At 40.8% G+C, this 16,406-nt stretch overlaps 1 long non-coding RNA gene across 1 annotated transcript; it reads left to right on the top strand.

Moving 5' to 3' along the window:
* Nucleotides 1-12,869: 12,869 nt before the first annotated feature.
* On the top strand, nucleotides 12,870-14,060 carry LOC122456847. Its single transcript, XR_006275946.1, has 3 exons — nucleotides 12,870-12,983; nucleotides 13,174-13,529; nucleotides 13,967-14,060. It is a non-coding gene; the product is annotated as an uncharacterized LOC122456847 (long non-coding RNA).
* Nucleotides 14,061-16,406: the final 2,346 nt, after the last annotated feature.

Here is a 16,406-nt window from a genome sequence, read left to right as displayed (position 1 = left end):
GACCCAGACAATCGCAGCACGGGGGGGGGGGGCGGAGCGCAGGCAGTAGTTTAGAGCCCCCCCGCAGCAGCAGTCACTAAGCCAGGAGCCTCCTAGGGCATCGCAGGGGCTGGGGAGTGGCCGGCTGGTTGGCAGGGCCGGGGCGAACCAAGGGAGATTTTATCGTCTCAGTCACTGCAGGGAACAAAGAGGTGCCTTGCTCCTTCCCCCCCCCCCCACCCCACCCCCCGCGATCTTCTAATTATTGCACTTTAGTGTAGAGAGAAAACGGAAAAGTTGAAACCGGCCCCACTTTGACCCCAGCCCTCCCAGAATCCTACGGCTGGATCACATAACACGTCTAAAAGAAAAGGAGTACTGGTGGCACCTTAGAGACTAACACGTCTAGCGGCTCCTGCTGTACCAAAAAAGCAAAACCAGACTCTGATATAGCCTGTTGCAGAAGCACCACACACAAAAAATCCAGACTTCGCTTTCAAAATCCAGACTCTGAGGCCCCCACCTGGACCCACAGCACCACAAAAGTCTGCCAGATTTTGGCTTAAGACTCAGTCATTGTACTTTTGAAATAGGTGTTGCGTCTACTACCACCAAAATCTGGATCCGGGCTGGTACAAGAAACTGCAAAACACTCTAATTTGACAGGTGTATATTACCGTATGTGGTTGGGTTTGGGCTGGTTATATCCCCAATTTTATCATCTAAATTTGTTATTTATGTGATTCCTCATAGTCCACCAAAATAGTCCAGATCCCAACATCCTATGGTGCATCGGTGATTTTGGGAGGGAGGGGGGCGATTTCACAGCTCTGCTGAACACTGTACACATGGCCACTGACACAGCATCAAAATTAGCTATACTTATTCTACATAATTTTAATAATGTGTTAGAAACAACTCTCTGGTCTAAAATGATCCATAAATTGCTAACTGTACAAATTGTTAAGTCTGTAGCTACATTTTTTCCCTCCCTTTGGTCAAGGATAATAATCAGGTCATTATTTCTTTAGCGGATGGAACAGCAGCAAAATCAAAACACAAAAGCTCAAACTAAAAATATTGTAAGGGCTGGCAGGCTGCGACAGTTCTGATGGAGTCGGAACTCCATAAAAGATGTATAGCTTTTCTTGTTATATTAAAATCCCCATCACTGTAGCTTTAAAATGGGTCTATCAAAATAAAACTTCTTCTAACCCTGGGACTTGTTATGTTGCACTTTCCGTTTGTTAAGAAATACATATATGATCAACCATGCAATAGGGAGAGGTTGCATTTCATGTGTGCGCATTTAAAAGTTCATTTTGGTTTTAGAGGTATTATGAGTTTCAGAGAGATTCCCTAAATCCCTGGACTTCAAATGGAAAATACCTCTACAACTGGTATTATATCTAAAACTGGATTGAACTTTCTAAGTGCATAGGAGGAGAGGTAAATAAGGCTACTGACTATATTATCATCTATATACCTACCAAGTTGCTCAAGATGGGATGAATTCTTGTAACCAGCCATAAGGTTGTATGGTAATACTCTGATTTGAGTGTTCAGTGACAAAACACAGGTGGACCCAGCCAGATTCAATGGTGAAATTCAACAGTACTGCAGAAACATGTACCAGGAAATGTTGGGATCCAGAACATAGGTGCTGGGGTTGCAGCAGCACCCCCTGGCTTGAAGTGGTTTCCATTACATACAGGGTTTACAGTTTGGTTCAATGGTTCTCAGCACCCCCACTATGCAAATTGTTCCCGCACCCCTGGATCCAGATAATGCTGGTGGAGTTGAATATGTAATACATTTAGGCAGTACGAGTAGGTGTATTGGAGGAGACTGGGCAATGTCACCAAAAATGTGTTGCATCCAGCAAGATACAGGTTTACATATTTTTTAAAAATATCATTTTTGCAGCTGTCAGGTCTGTCATAGTGTGTTGGGAGCCAGATTTGTTATTTGTTTGTTTGTTTATTTGATTGTGCTATTGTACTGGGGCACGTTCAAGGCCAGATTATTAAAGTGCAGTAGCAGCAGCTAAATACATTCTCCATTTAGTCAGTGGAATCTGGGCCCAAACTGGCAGGAACCAGGTGCCAGGTCAAGATTTTTGCAGCACTATTGTACCAGAATGCATCAAGTTCTGGTTTTTTGTTTGTTTGTTTTTTAAATGTGCAACAGAAATGGCAAGATTTGTCATCATTTAGACAGGGCTGGGTCAGGATCCTAGTCTTGGTTTGATGTATATCAATCCACCCTGAGAAATAGAAACCACAAAGGGAATGGAATACAGCAAGGCCTGCCCTGCTCCACCCCCAAAAATGTGGCACATAATATTCTTTTGCAGGAGGGGATGGGGAGCTGTGATGGACCTGGAAACTAGTGGATTAACCTTTCTGCCACCAAATATTTATAAAAAGAAAAGGAGTACTTGTGGCACCTTAGAGACTAACAAATTTATTTGAGCATAAGCTTTCGTGAGCTACAGCTCACTTCATCGGATGCATCACGAAAGCTTATGCTCAAATAAATTTGTTAATCTCTAAGGTGCCACAAGTACTCCTTTTCTTTTTGCGAATACAGACTAACACGGCTGCTACTCTGAAACCTGTCAAATATTTATAGGAATTTGTCTTTGGATATAGCTCTTCTACCCCCATCTGGTCAGGCAATAATTATAATGAAAGATAGACTGGCAGCAGAACATCCAACATATGTCCTGATATTAAAGAAGCAACTGGGGAGGGGATATACATTTAATGCTACATTATATTTTTGCAAGTTTTCCACCCTTAAAAAAATCTTGGGGCAAGTTTACCCCTGGTGTAACTGCTGAAATCAGATCAACCACACCAGGGATGAATTTTTGTCCCCAGATACATCCATGTAATCCCAGTGAGTTCAAAGCAGTTTCAATGGTGGAAATGAGAGCAAGAATTTGGCCCCTAGTTGCATTGCTAGTCACACACATACCACAGCAGTCCTACAAATCTGGAGTTTAAATAGCAGGAGAGGAGGATTCAGATAATTCTTGTTTAAAATGAACTAAAACACTGACAGAAAGGTGCTCAACTCCTGAGATCTTTTGGTGAATTTCCACCTAGAATCTAAGATGGAAAAAAAAACATTCACTGGATGTGTCTCGCCCTATTTGTCAGTCACTGTAGGACCGTCCTCTCTAGTGCTATCCTCTTTACAAATAAATTTAAACGGATTCTTTGCTGTAGGACTAAACTTGTATTTATTGATGGTTTTTTAACTGTTCTTTTTTTTTTTCCTTGCTCACTCTCTCTCTCTGTTTAAGAAGAGAGACTTCTGCTCCTTCAACAACTTCCTCTGGCTGTTTCATTTGATTTTCCAGTGTCAGTGGGGAGTCTGGTGAACATCCGAAGCCTGTGATGCTTTTTACATGTTTGAGATGATGCTATACGGTAACCAATCAGTTTCAGCTCAGAATTTGGCCTTGGGGAAGAAATAAAAATAATTTTCCACTGGGATCTATTATTTTGCCTGAATGTTTTAAAAATCTTTCTAAAAATATCACCAACGATGAAATGTTGCACATTAACATCACTATTCATGATAGAGCATGCTTTTGGCATTTAACTTCATAGTGCAGATAAGACTGGGATGTCCCGCCACCATCCCGTTGAGGTCCCTGTCCCAGCTCCAGGTCTCTTTCCTTCTCAAAGCTGCTTTCCCCAGTTTGTTTGTGGTTACTTCATAAAGGGTGTGGAGTCATAAGTGTAAATGAGTATTATACCCACTTCACAGATAAGCAAACTAGTCTGCAATCCTTACATAAACAAAACTCTTCACTGTCTTCAGTGCGGAGTTTTGCCTGTGTCAGAACTGCATGAGTGGGCCAAAGGAATCTTTCCAAGGCTATACAGCAGGACCAGGAGTCTGGATTCTAGTTATGACCATTTGACAATACCCCTTTAACAATACAATCTCTATTTCCTGAAACTAATGCTGTGGTAAGTGACAAGAGTCTTTGCTGGAAGCTGCCCAGGGAGAATTGCATCCATTCATACTATAAGAACTAGTTAATAAAGAGAAAACATCTTCCTATTTTATAAGCAATATATTATTTTGGCAAGTATGTCTAATCTTCTCCGGGTAATTAACACAACTAATTATGGAGGAAGCACTGCCTCTAGGAAAACACAAGTGAGCATGGAGAGACCTGCCATGCCTGCATCTCCACAACCTATGGCTTTTGTAAAGCTTCAAAACCGAATAATTTGCTTCCAACAAATTAATAAAAAGAAATCTTCTTTACTCTGAGGCTTCTTGTTTCATTTTCAGTGTGATATATCAACTGGTAAATCTAATCTGCTTTTGGTAATTAACACTAATTGTCCACGCTTTGCTGGTTTGGCTTTTCTAGATGCAGCAGTTCTCTCTCAATGATGGACTTGATGTGAGGTGCTAGTTTGGGAGATGTCCACTTGGCATCACAGGACATTAATACCTGGGAGGACTGGAAAAGGGCTTTGGATGTTCCCTTTCCCCACCAACATCCCACCCTACTCCCAGCAGCGGAACATTTTGCCCAATAGTGTAGTGGCAATTTTACAAGTGGGGATAAATACATGTGCTGTGAGCCAATAGTGAGCAACTCATTTTTGTCTTTTGTTTTAAATATGATTCTGTCTCATCTGCTTGACTTTACCATATTCATTTTCTTTCCCCTACATCTTGTTTTGCTTCAAACCACTTCTCTTGTATAAGAAAAAGTAGATTTGGTTCAAACTGTAGGCCAGACTAGAATATAAATCTATTTGACAGCTTGTAATTCTGCTGTCAGTGGTAATACCCATAGGAATGACTATCTCTTTAATGATCAAAAGCTAACCCTTTAGTGGTGAATAGGATTCCTATAAGGCTACTTTATGTTGTTGGGCTTGCTGTCAGTTCACAATAGCTGGAAAAGTAGAGGATGTCAGTCAGTGGGTTTTTACCCTAGTGTCCTTGTTCCCAAGAAAGATTTATAGAAACAGAGCAGTTAGTTCCAAGAGTTTTAAAGTAGTACACAAATAATTTTATCAAAACACCACTTGTGCTGTTTTCATCCATATCAGCATCACTTTAATAGGCAAAACATATACAAGAGGGCATTTCCTTTGAATTAAACACACACTGATATGCCAATCTCCTTTTTTTGATAGCAGAATTGTAAGACACATATTGCACCTTCATCATGCACTGCTAAGTGCATTGGTTTGTGTAGACCAAATCTTGTGAGATATAGGATGTGGGTGTTCAGAGATTTGTAGGATGGACCCTAAATTAGTTATCTAAACCTGGCATGGGAAAATTCAGTCTGGATGGGTAAAAGTTTGGCAAGTTCTAAGCAACCTGAAAGCAAGGTCTTGTAATAGAAAGTGTCAAGCAACCTTAACTCCAACTATAATAAAATTAGCTCAAAGATGAAAAGCATGCATCATCAGAAGATTAATGGCTACAAATGAAATTACATGATCCTGATTAAGATGAACTCTAGTCACTATGGGCAATAAGTACTACTACTAGCACTTGCCAAGTAAAAACAGCTGTAATAGATGTAAGTTGCTGGAATGCATACAAAGCTTTAACATATAATGATGTCCTCTCTGTAACTTGATTACATTCTGAATGGTGTAATTTTGAAACTGACAAAGAGTGGGTTTTCGGACCAGATGACATGATATAATAGAGATTTTATGCTGAAAATTGTAAGTGGAAATGTGAGACAAATTGAAATGTTACCCTACACTTTCCAACTCACTAACTTTTTTAGGGGGGAAAACTTATTTTAAATTTTAATTTGCGGCTGTGGAATTTACTTTGCCCCTGGGTAACCAGTGCATTCCTTCCATGGTACTTATTTACTTATGTATACATCCAATCAAAAGGAACATTCTCTCTTTTGGTTTTGTTGCACTATTGACCCTTATTATATGCTGGCATTTTTTCCTCATTTTACAAGAGATGGGACCCAAATAAAATTCCTAACACCCCAAACTTTTGGGGAGACAAGGTAGGCGAGGTGGTGTATTTTATTGGACCAACTTCTGTGAGTGAGAGAGACAAGCATTCAAGCTACACAAACTATTGGGGCATTTCCAATCTGAACCAGAATCTAAATCCAAATTTTACAGATAGTCTTTATCTTTATACAGGGCTGAACCAATACCCTCCACCAGTACGTCCCTAATAGTAAGGTGTTCAAAAACAATCTAGATCTGCCTTCCTGCTCTGCCCTTGAGCCCATTCTCAGTCTCTTTCACACCAAGCTGCGAATTGGGGTATTTCCACTATTTTTGTTGATCTGTGAACATTTATTCATCATTTATGTTATCTAGCGTGCCTGTCATGTCCCTGATCTCAGAGAGGAGGAAATACTGAGAAGTATAATGATTTTTGTATGATGGATGAAAGTGACCTCTTCTAAGCTTAACCCACTGGTTATTTTTTAATTGAAAGTGATAAAGGTTATGGAACATGATAATTAATGATTAAATTATTATCACAATATACTGAGAGTAGGGTCCCAATCCTCAGATACTCTAAATCTGCCATTCAGGATTAGCTGAACTCTAAAAAAACTGAGGGCCCAATCCTGCAATCCCTCACCCATGGGCACAGGCTGTATTAACTGTCATGCAGTGAGCAACATGCCTGGTAGTAATCATTTTCAGTGCTGGGCTCTAGTTTAGCACAAAATACACAAAGAAATCAGATACAGACAAACAAGAATTCTAGAAGTATGAAAAGAACGCAGTTCTGAGTCGGTTATGTTCTTTCATAAACTTAGCTTTGTAAACACATATGGTGTCTACTTGTGTGCATACATTAGGCAGGGCCTAAAACTGTTGTGTGCTTTGCAGTGCAAATATTATTAAACTGTAATGCAACAGACTGTTACCATGACAAAAGCAACCACATTCTTCATGCTTCTGTTCACAGTGGAGTTTTACTGACCCCTAGTGCTATGTTATTCCACAAGTTTCAGAGTAGCAGCCGTGTAAGTCTGTATTCGCAAAAAGAAAAGGAGTACCCGTGGCACCTTAGAGACTAACAAATTTATTAGAGCATAAGCTTTCGTGAGCTACAGCTCACTTCATCGGATGCATTTGGTGGAAAAAGCAGAGGAGAGATTTATATACACACACACACAGAGAACATGAAACAATGGGTTTATCATACACACTGTAAGGAGAAAAGGAGTACTTGTGGCACCTTAGAGACTAACAAATTTATTAGAGCATAAGCTTTCGTGAGCTACAGCTCACTTGAGCTGTAGCTCACGAAAGCTTATGCTCTAATAAATTTGTTAGTCTCTAAGGTGCCACAAGTACTCCTTTTCTTTTTGCGAATACAGACTAACACGGCTGCTACTCTGAAAACTGTAAGGAGAGTGATCACTTAAGATAAGCCATCACCAGCAGCAGGGGGGGGAAAGGAGGAAAACCTTTCATGGTGACAAGCAAGGTAGGCTAATTCCAGCAGTTAACAAGAATATCAGAGGAACAGGGGGGGGGGGGGGGGAGGGAGAAATACCATGGGGAAATAGTTTTACTTTGTGTAATGACTCATCCATTCCCAGTCTCTATTCAAGCCTAAGTTAATTGTATCCAGTTTGCAAATTAATTCCAATTCAGCAGTCTCTCGTTGGAGTCTGTTTTTGAAGCTTTTTTGTTGAAGGATAGCCACTCTTAGGTCTGTGATCGAGTGACCAGAGAGATTGAAGTGTTCTCCAACTGGTTTTTGAATGTTATAATTCTTGATGTCTGATTTGTGTCCATTCATTCTTTTACGTAGAGACTGTCCAGTTTGGCCAATGTACATGGCAGACCGTCAGCAATTGTAAGGAAGACCATATTAAAAAGGCGCAGTCAAGGAATTTCAAATTTTTTGCATGGGAATTGCTATTCTCAGAAGGTGCCAAAAATGGACAGCTTCAGAGACCAAAGTCGTCATATATCTGCTGAACAGGAAGGAAGTGGACCTCAGCAATGCTATTGGAAGGGCTACTTCACATGTTTTAGGCTAGTCCCCAAGCCTTCTTGCTCCTTGTCTTTTCTGCAGATACAACTATAATTTCTATAACAGTCGTGCCTACAAACCTCTATCAAAGATCAAAGCCCCATTGGGCTGGACACTTTAACAGCAAGTAACAGAGAAGACAGTCTTTGCCCTAAAGAACAGAATTTAGCATAAAAGCAGAAGTCTCCGCTTGCCTCTTACTGACAAGGAGTAGTTGTTTGTGGGCAGCATGGCTGAGAGGCTTAAAGGGACTAGATGGAGCTTTCAGTGTAGCAGCCGTGTTAGTCTGTATTCGCAAAAAGAAAAGGAGTACTTGTGGCACCTTAGAGACTAACAAATTTGTTAGTCTCTAAGGTGCCACAAGTACTCCTTTTCTTTTTAGATGGAGCCTAGGAACTCATTTCCATGAGACATCCCCACACTGTTTGGTGCTTTTAGAAAGGGAATATCTCCTTGGGATTTTTCTACAAAGCAAATGCTAAACTCACTAAGCAAATGGTATTTTGTAGGACAAACAGACATGTTTTCTGTTTCCTTTCCTGGCTCTGCATGAGCAGTTAACAAACAAATGCTCTTCCCAGAGCTATTCAGCCATCAATCAAGGATGCTGGTGGACAGATAAAAAAATATTAAAATGCTACGTATCTTGCACTTAACTTAAATTCAAACAAAACAACTCATTGTCACACTTTATACTAAGGTTTCCTTTATAAAGGGTGAATAAATGATTAATAGATGTGTTAAGGAATGGTTAATTATATCAGTGTCCAACAGATCAATTAGTTGCTTATAATCATCTGTAACACCTGCTAGTGAGATCTTTATAAACATTTATAACACATACTACGTGTCTGTAACATGCTTACAGTGCCTTTTAATCATTTATTAGCCTTTTAGAAACCATTTATAAATAGAACCTTAGTATAAAAGCATGACCAAAAATGAGTAGTTATACAGGACTAAATTCAGACCTGGTGTAAGCAGTTACAAGGAGTTGCATCTTACGTCTGAAGTTGGCTCTTTTTCTTTTCAATAGCATAAACGCTAGTAATAGTAATGATGGGAATTGTGTGTACAAAACAAGGGGAACAAAGTCTCCTTTAGAATAAGAAAGACTTATGAGGCTTTTACAACTTAAGGGGGAGCAACAAAGACCTTTTAAAAATTAGGTAACTGCTCTGTTTTTGCTTTACTTGTATATGATGTATAGAGCAGGCCTAAAAGGAATACACTCCTTTACCCTTGATATATCAGGTATGTCCATTCCAGACATACCTGGTTTTGCTGCACAAAATGCTTCACATTTGTTGAACATCCCAGAGAGTGTATATGAGCCCTTATACCTTAATTTAAGTGATGGGAGTGATTAATATTTAGCAAAGGCTTCCCTTCTCCAAAGTGTGAATTAGTTGAAGTTAAATAAGTGTTACTAATAACAAAACATTTAAACAGTGACAAAAAAAAATCCTTCCTTTCATTTTTGTGATGTTGTCCTTTCACTAATTCTCCACCCATCAGAAAGACTTCCAGGCTGGAAAGGACCTGAATCTCTAATGTAAAACGAGCAGGAAAAATAAGTATGTACACACAACTTTCAGGCCTTTTGTTATACATCCATAAAGAAGCAGAAAGGGTAAAAGCCATGTTTTGCTTCTTTGTGGGCCACCTTTAAGGTGGGCTGAATTTGAATGCTATAAACCAGATGAAACCAGCCAGAAGGGGCCATCACCTGAGGCAGCAAAACTTTCCGTAACTGTAGCTGGCTGTGGGGCAATACGGGTGGACATCATTATTTGCTAGTTTGCCTTAGGCAGCTGAAGCCCTGGAGCCTCCCTTGTGAAAAGCCTCAACATTCTCTGTGAATCAGTGAAAGCTTTTTTCCCCCTCCAGCCTTTGGCCCTTTCTAAAACCTCCTGCAGAGACAGTAGGGAAAAGGAGAACTAGATTAAAATATCTATATCCTCTGAGTGGAAGCTGGACTCTTCAAAAAAAAATTCTCAATGGCTTTTAGAGTATAGGAATTAATTCTCACAACCAATAGTTCTAAATCAAAGTAATCCTCAGACATGTGATTAAAATACTGAAATGTCCCACTCCACAGCTGCGACATGTAAGTAGCTCCGACCCACAGGTTAGGCAAGCCAGGCAGAATCAATTTCTGTTCTTGATTTCCAAGTATCTCTGGTAACTATAGTGTTTGTTTTTCTATCAAGCCTTAAAATCCCAACTGCAGCGCTGGGCAAACACAGTTAGGAAAATAGGTTGTCAGGAACATAGGACATGAGGGCACATATGGCATTTGCAAAGTCTTTCTGCTCCCTCTGATGGCTTTGTCCTGGACTGATGGATTCTCCAGGCTGAGAACTAATGGAACCAGAAGGGAGAGCTGGAGGAACAGAGCATGCACACAGATACACAGCTGTAGGGAGTCTTGCCATTGACTCCAGTGGGAACAGTATAGGTCTCTACATTTGGAGGTTCATTTGTTTTGCTTTTTATTATCATACTCTAAATTTCTGAATAATGTATATTCTCCCTTAAGTATGTCTTTACTTTGGGTGTTTCTATTGTGCCCACTGCGAAAGATTTTATATACGACAGGATTTTATGAGGACATATACAAACTTTGGTCTTATTAAGGGGGACAAGAGGCTTTTTGCACTGGTTCAGAACGTTATGTGAGCACATTTTGGGTATGAAGAAAGGGAGGACTTTCCCCTGGCAATGGGGAACAGAGCCTTTCACCATTTAGGTCTAAATCCAATCCAGCTCAGTGACTGAGAGCTGTTTTTCTTTGGTGGCTATTTGGTGGTCTACATGAAATGAGTTTGGTGTGCTCAGTGCACTTGGAAGAAGCATGCTCATTGTGAGCATCAGAAGAGAAGACAAAGACTGACCAGGCATGGAGACTGAACTCTCCAATGGTTCCTCCAAATCGGGGGTCAAGACACTTCAGTAGGGCATCATGGAGGAAGCTTGTGCTTCTGCCTCTGCTGAACATTTTCTGTGGACCAGTTAAAAATTTCATTTCCTCTGGCTGTTAGTGTGATACCTTTCATGAAAAAAGCTCATACACGTGTGGGAGTGGGGGGAGAGAAGGAGAAATACTATACATGGAAGCTTTCAGAGACAGGATAATGTAGTGCTAAGCCCTGATAGTATGGATAAACCATGCCCCTGTGATTAGGGCCCTTCCATGTCATGGACCATGAAATCTGGTCTCCCCCATGAAATCTGACTATTGTAGTGGGGTCGTGGTATTGACACCCTTACTTCTGCATTGCCTTCAGAGCTGGGTGGTGGGAGAGCAATGGCTGCTGGTCAGGTAGCCAGCTGTGAAGGCAGCACCGTTGCCAGCAGCAGCCTAAAAAGAAAAGGAGGCAATACCATACCATGCCACCCTCACTTCTATGCTGCTGCTGGCTCTGGAGGTGGAGCAGAACTTAGGGTGGCAATACTACAACCTCCTTTCAGTAGCCTTGCAAAACTCCCCCCACAACTCCCTTTGGGTCAGGACCCCCAGAGTTACAATACCATGAAATTTCAGATTTAAATATCTAAAACTGTGAAATTTAAGATTTTTTAAGTCCTATGACCATGAAATTTATCAAAATGTACAATGAATATGGTAGGGCCCTATGCTTAAGTTACACCACACCCATCTTTTGGGCCTGATTCTGATCACATGTGCAGTGTAACTCCATTGACTTCATTCAAGCCACTCCTGATTTCCATGGAAGAGTGTAAGATTAGAAACTGGTTCATTGTTTTTGTTGAGAGTTCCCTTGTTTACTTGGGCTGAGACTTTCAAAGCCTAATGGGCCGTGAGTGTTCAGATCCCCAAGGTCGTTTTGAAAATCTCCACCTTACCACCTTTTTAAGGAAAATATATGGCATGATGCAGAAGTTGTGCATGGAACCTTCTGCCATGTAAACCTCTGCTCATTCCACACTATACACTTTTCCCTCCATGTACATGCAGCTTAGATTTCATCATGCAATTTTAGGGCCTGATATGTAACAATTAGAGATGTGCAAACTCAATACAAAACTGATCAAACAATAATACTCTAACTTATAGGAGCTTTCATCCAAGGATCCCACAGAACATTTGAACTACTAATTAAGCCCCATGGCATCCTGGGAGGAATGTTTTATTGCACATATTCACAGGTGTAGAGAGTGAGGCACAGAAAGTGTGAGGAAAAATGTTTGCATGTGCACTGTAATTTTGCTTAATTTTCTGCTCAACATTGGCCACCCAGGTGCCTCACATTCAGACGTTCAGAGCACCCAAAACTCCCTTTGAAGCCTCTGGATCCTGCAGGTACTTGGCACCTCTGAAAATCAGGTCACAGGCATGTCAAAACAGGCACCCAAAACCAATGCACCCAAAATTAGAGAACACATTTGAAAAGTGACTTTGCCATGAGTAGTCAGCAATGGAACTGGAAATAGAAGCTAGAATTCATGACTCCCAGTCCTGTGTTCTAACAAATCTCAGATTAACCTCTGTACTCTCATGGAAAGTGCCAATATCAGCAATATTACCATCAGAATTCACTTGTGGCAGCTGCTGCTGCCCTGATTCAGTACATCACCACTGCGGCTTCTGATGGCACATCTCCTATGGAACCCACAACAGGAACTAAGAACTCCTCTCTCCCACCAGAAACCCTGAGGGCAGGCAGATGAGGTATTATTATTACCACCTGCCTCCATGGAGCAAATCTCCCTGAGTCCTGGAGGTGGGGATTAGCACAAAGAGTCTAATTTACACCTCCCTGAAGGTGAAGCTAACCCTTGTGCAGAGGGACAGCAAAAGGCCAAATTTCACCCTTCATAAGCAGTAGCAACTCAGTTACCAGGAGGAGATAACAAGACCTAGAATATGAGAGATTGGTAATCCCTATCAAAGGTGGGCTGATTAATAGGAAAATTAAAAGAAGATGGTTGATTAGGTAATAATTGTACTAATATCACCTAGAAAATACTCATTCAGGGATCTTATTGTTTCCAAATAGCCACAAGGAGAAAGGAACAAACGTGAAGGCAAGGGTAGAGATAAATGTTGAACACATTTCAATTACAGTCAGTCCCGCTCAATTTTTTTTTTCTTTTTAATACAGCACTCCTCTTTTCTTATCACAGATGGGAGAACATATGGCAGAAAGTCTTTACAGTATGTATGGAACAGCTTCCAAATTGTAATAGATTTCACATCTAAAGTCTGGAATTGGTACATCGGAGAAAGCCACCAAAGATGTTTTTAATGTTTTAACCTATTTGCCATAAACGTTAGCTGCTTTCATAGTTGAGGATTGTGGTGGTGGAGGACGTTTGTGTGTCGAGGAGGGGTAGAAGGGGGGAGGACTATATTAGCAGAAAGAGAACAAGAAACCTTGAAAATAATGTTCTGCCAAATGGAGATAAAATTACGTACAAAATTGGAAAGCTGGAGAAGTGGAACCTTCAATGAAGTTACAGCAGCGGGGTTGAAAAGAAAGGTAAATGGCCTCAGGATAAGGTGTAGATGTGGAGTCCTTGTTTTGTGTGATTTGAATCTAACCCAGGTTTACACAGACCATCTTATGGTGCTACATGAAATAAGCTGGCGGGTGTTGGTCCAGTTCACTACAGACAGGTATCCAAGGCTGCCACTGTTGCTAATGAGCAGTAACCATCCCCACAATTGGCAGAGCCTGTCTGTTTGCTGTATCTAATTTGTGAACAAAAATAGTACTGCACGCTGGCAATTTACTACAGCCAGCCAGGGGGAAAATCCATGCTGCCCTTCCCTCACACAGTCTGGTGGAACAAGTGATATGCTGTGTACGTGTTGTGGAGGGGCAGAAGGACTTGGGGAGGTATACCAGGGAGGAGTGTGACCCTTTGTGATTGACAGGGTGCTAATTACCTGCCTCTACATTGTGGTATTTTTCAGGAGTCAATGGAGCAAAGGATTTCCCAACAGTGCTACTATCAGTTCAGTTGCACCAGTGGGGAGCCTCACTGCATAACAAACCTGTAGTGGCTGGTGGAATTTTTACCACTTTGTTAATTAAATTACTTGCCACCAATTGGCTATTGGCACTTGTAACTTTTTCCTCCCTCTTTGTTAACAGCAACAACAAAAAGGAAGGTTTCAGAGTAGCAGCCGTGTTAGTCTGTATTTGCAAAAAGAAAAGGAAAAAGAAAAAGCATTTGGGCAAATGCATCCGATGAAGTGAGTTGTAGCTCACGAAAGCTTATGCTCAAATAAATTTGTTAGTCTCTAAGGTACCACAAGTACTCCTTTTCTTTTAACAAAAAGGAAAAATTTGTTTAGGTTGAACAAATGAAGCCTAAAGTTCTGCAAAATTGATACCTTGACTATTATTTGCTTTCTCCACTATATTTAGGGGGAAATTTTCAATATTTGTTCTTTTTTTTCCCCATTGGAAAACTTGAAATGAAATATTTAATTTCTGGTCAATCATAATGGAAATATTTCAGTTAGTTAAACCAAGCTGATAGGTGCCCTCTGTTGCAACATGGGAAATGTAGTCCAGACAAAAAGCCCATCCCATACAGGAGAATGCGAGTAAGAGGTACCTAAACTTCGGGTTCCCTGAGGCTGCTGAGGAGAATACAAATTAATAATGAACTGACCTCCACCACACACCCAATTGTTTAATTTCAGCTGGACAAAACAAAATGGTTTAATTTAGGCTGACATGAAACCAAATATTTTGTTTAGATTTTCCCAGTGGGAAAAACAAATATTAAGCAAAATCAAAATTCTTCTGTACAAAATTTCTATTTTTAGGAAACTGCATTTTCTAAAAATAAAAATTTAAAATTAAAAAATTGCTGAATGATGTGCAGTAGGACTAGTCAAGAGATTTCTTAGTACAGATAATTTGCTGTCCATGTGATGAGTGGCTTTCCCAGTACCATCACATGGGCCAGTCAGTGCTCTGCTTTTTCCTACTGGGATGTCTTTGTAGGGGGATTTGGCCCCCAGGGGTGTTGCATTTCCCGTCATTGGGCTAGGCAATGCTAGTGTTATGGCATCCTTGAATATTTTGTCCCCTAGATTAGGCTTGTGCTATCATGAGCTGCACTGCCACTCAAGCTATTATCATGCTTTTACAAACAAACAGAGGGTTTGGAAGCTGTATAATTTTCCTTTCTCTAACTACATGCAACAATAAATGAGGATTACAGTTTTATTCTCATTAAAGGGTTCTGGGCGATAACAGACTGAAAGGGATCTTTGAGTAATTTAGTCACCAAACCCTGAAGAGTAAATTTATTTACTTTGACATATAGAACAGCACCTATCCAAAACTGTAGCCTATCCATTATCTCTCCAGTTACACCCTGCATAAAAATGAGTAATGGGTGCACTGCATCTGTGCCCTGTTCAGTAACGTGTGCACTTAAACTTTCAGAATTGTAGCATTATATTAAACATCATTTCAGGCTCTGAGAGTCTGCATTGCTTACACTGAGCTAAAAACACCTTGAGTATAAGGAAAATACATATCAGAGAAGAACTGAGCATTGACATCTCCTGCACTAGCTGTGCCCAAGTAGGGAGAGTCATCGCTGATGGAAAATGATTCAGAGATCCACTGAATCTGTGGATGCATCATGGCCTTGCCCCTGCCTCAGCAGCTCAGCCTCTTGTGGGCCATATCAGGTGGCTCCAGGCTTTTGCTGCTATGGCAGCTGACCACCATCACATGTGGGGTGCTTCTGCTGCCAAGGGTCCACAACCCAGGTTCTAGGAGCATATCGTGAACCTCACCTTTAGTCTACAGATCCCTTGGCTCCTGGAATGTCCTTTCAACAGAAGCTGGATGGCTTGTCCTGAAATGCCCACTTCATGCTGATGTGTGGGGTATTAACTCCCTGGAAATGCCCAGTAAAGCTGTACCATGAGCACAAAACCACAGTTAAACTCACAAAACACCTACTAAACTGAATTTAAGATAGCTGTAAATGTGATGGGTCCGATTCTACTCTCAGAGACATAAGCAAAACACCTATTGAGGGCAGATTTTCAGCTCACGGAGCACCGAAGTGAAAGGGACATTAATGGCTAGCTTTTCCTGGGGTTACTGAGTGGTTACAGACACCTTCAGCAGAGTCAATAGTCCCAGGAAATGTGCTGTGTGTTGGTCATTATTATGATATGCACATAGTAATAATGCTTTCTGCTTTTATGGCATTTTCCATCTGAGGATCTCCGAGTGCTTTACAAACATGAGTTAATCTCTTTGCCACATCCTAAAAGGGAGGGAAACATTCTTTAAAGAGACAGGGAAACGGAGGAAACTGAGCAAGACTAAACCAAAAACCACAGAGTGTTTGGAATAGAGATTAGATATTCTGGT

The sequence above is a fragment of the Dermochelys coriacea genome, chromosome 15 (genome assembly GCF_009764565.3).
Source record: "Dermochelys coriacea isolate rDerCor1 chromosome 15, rDerCor1.pri.v4, whole genome shotgun sequence".
In the NCBI taxonomy this organism is placed as follows: Eukaryota; Metazoa; Chordata; order Testudines; family Dermochelyidae; genus Dermochelys; species Dermochelys coriacea.
Note: the sequence above shows the minus strand (reverse complement) of the source record. Positions and strands in the feature narration are given on the sequence as shown.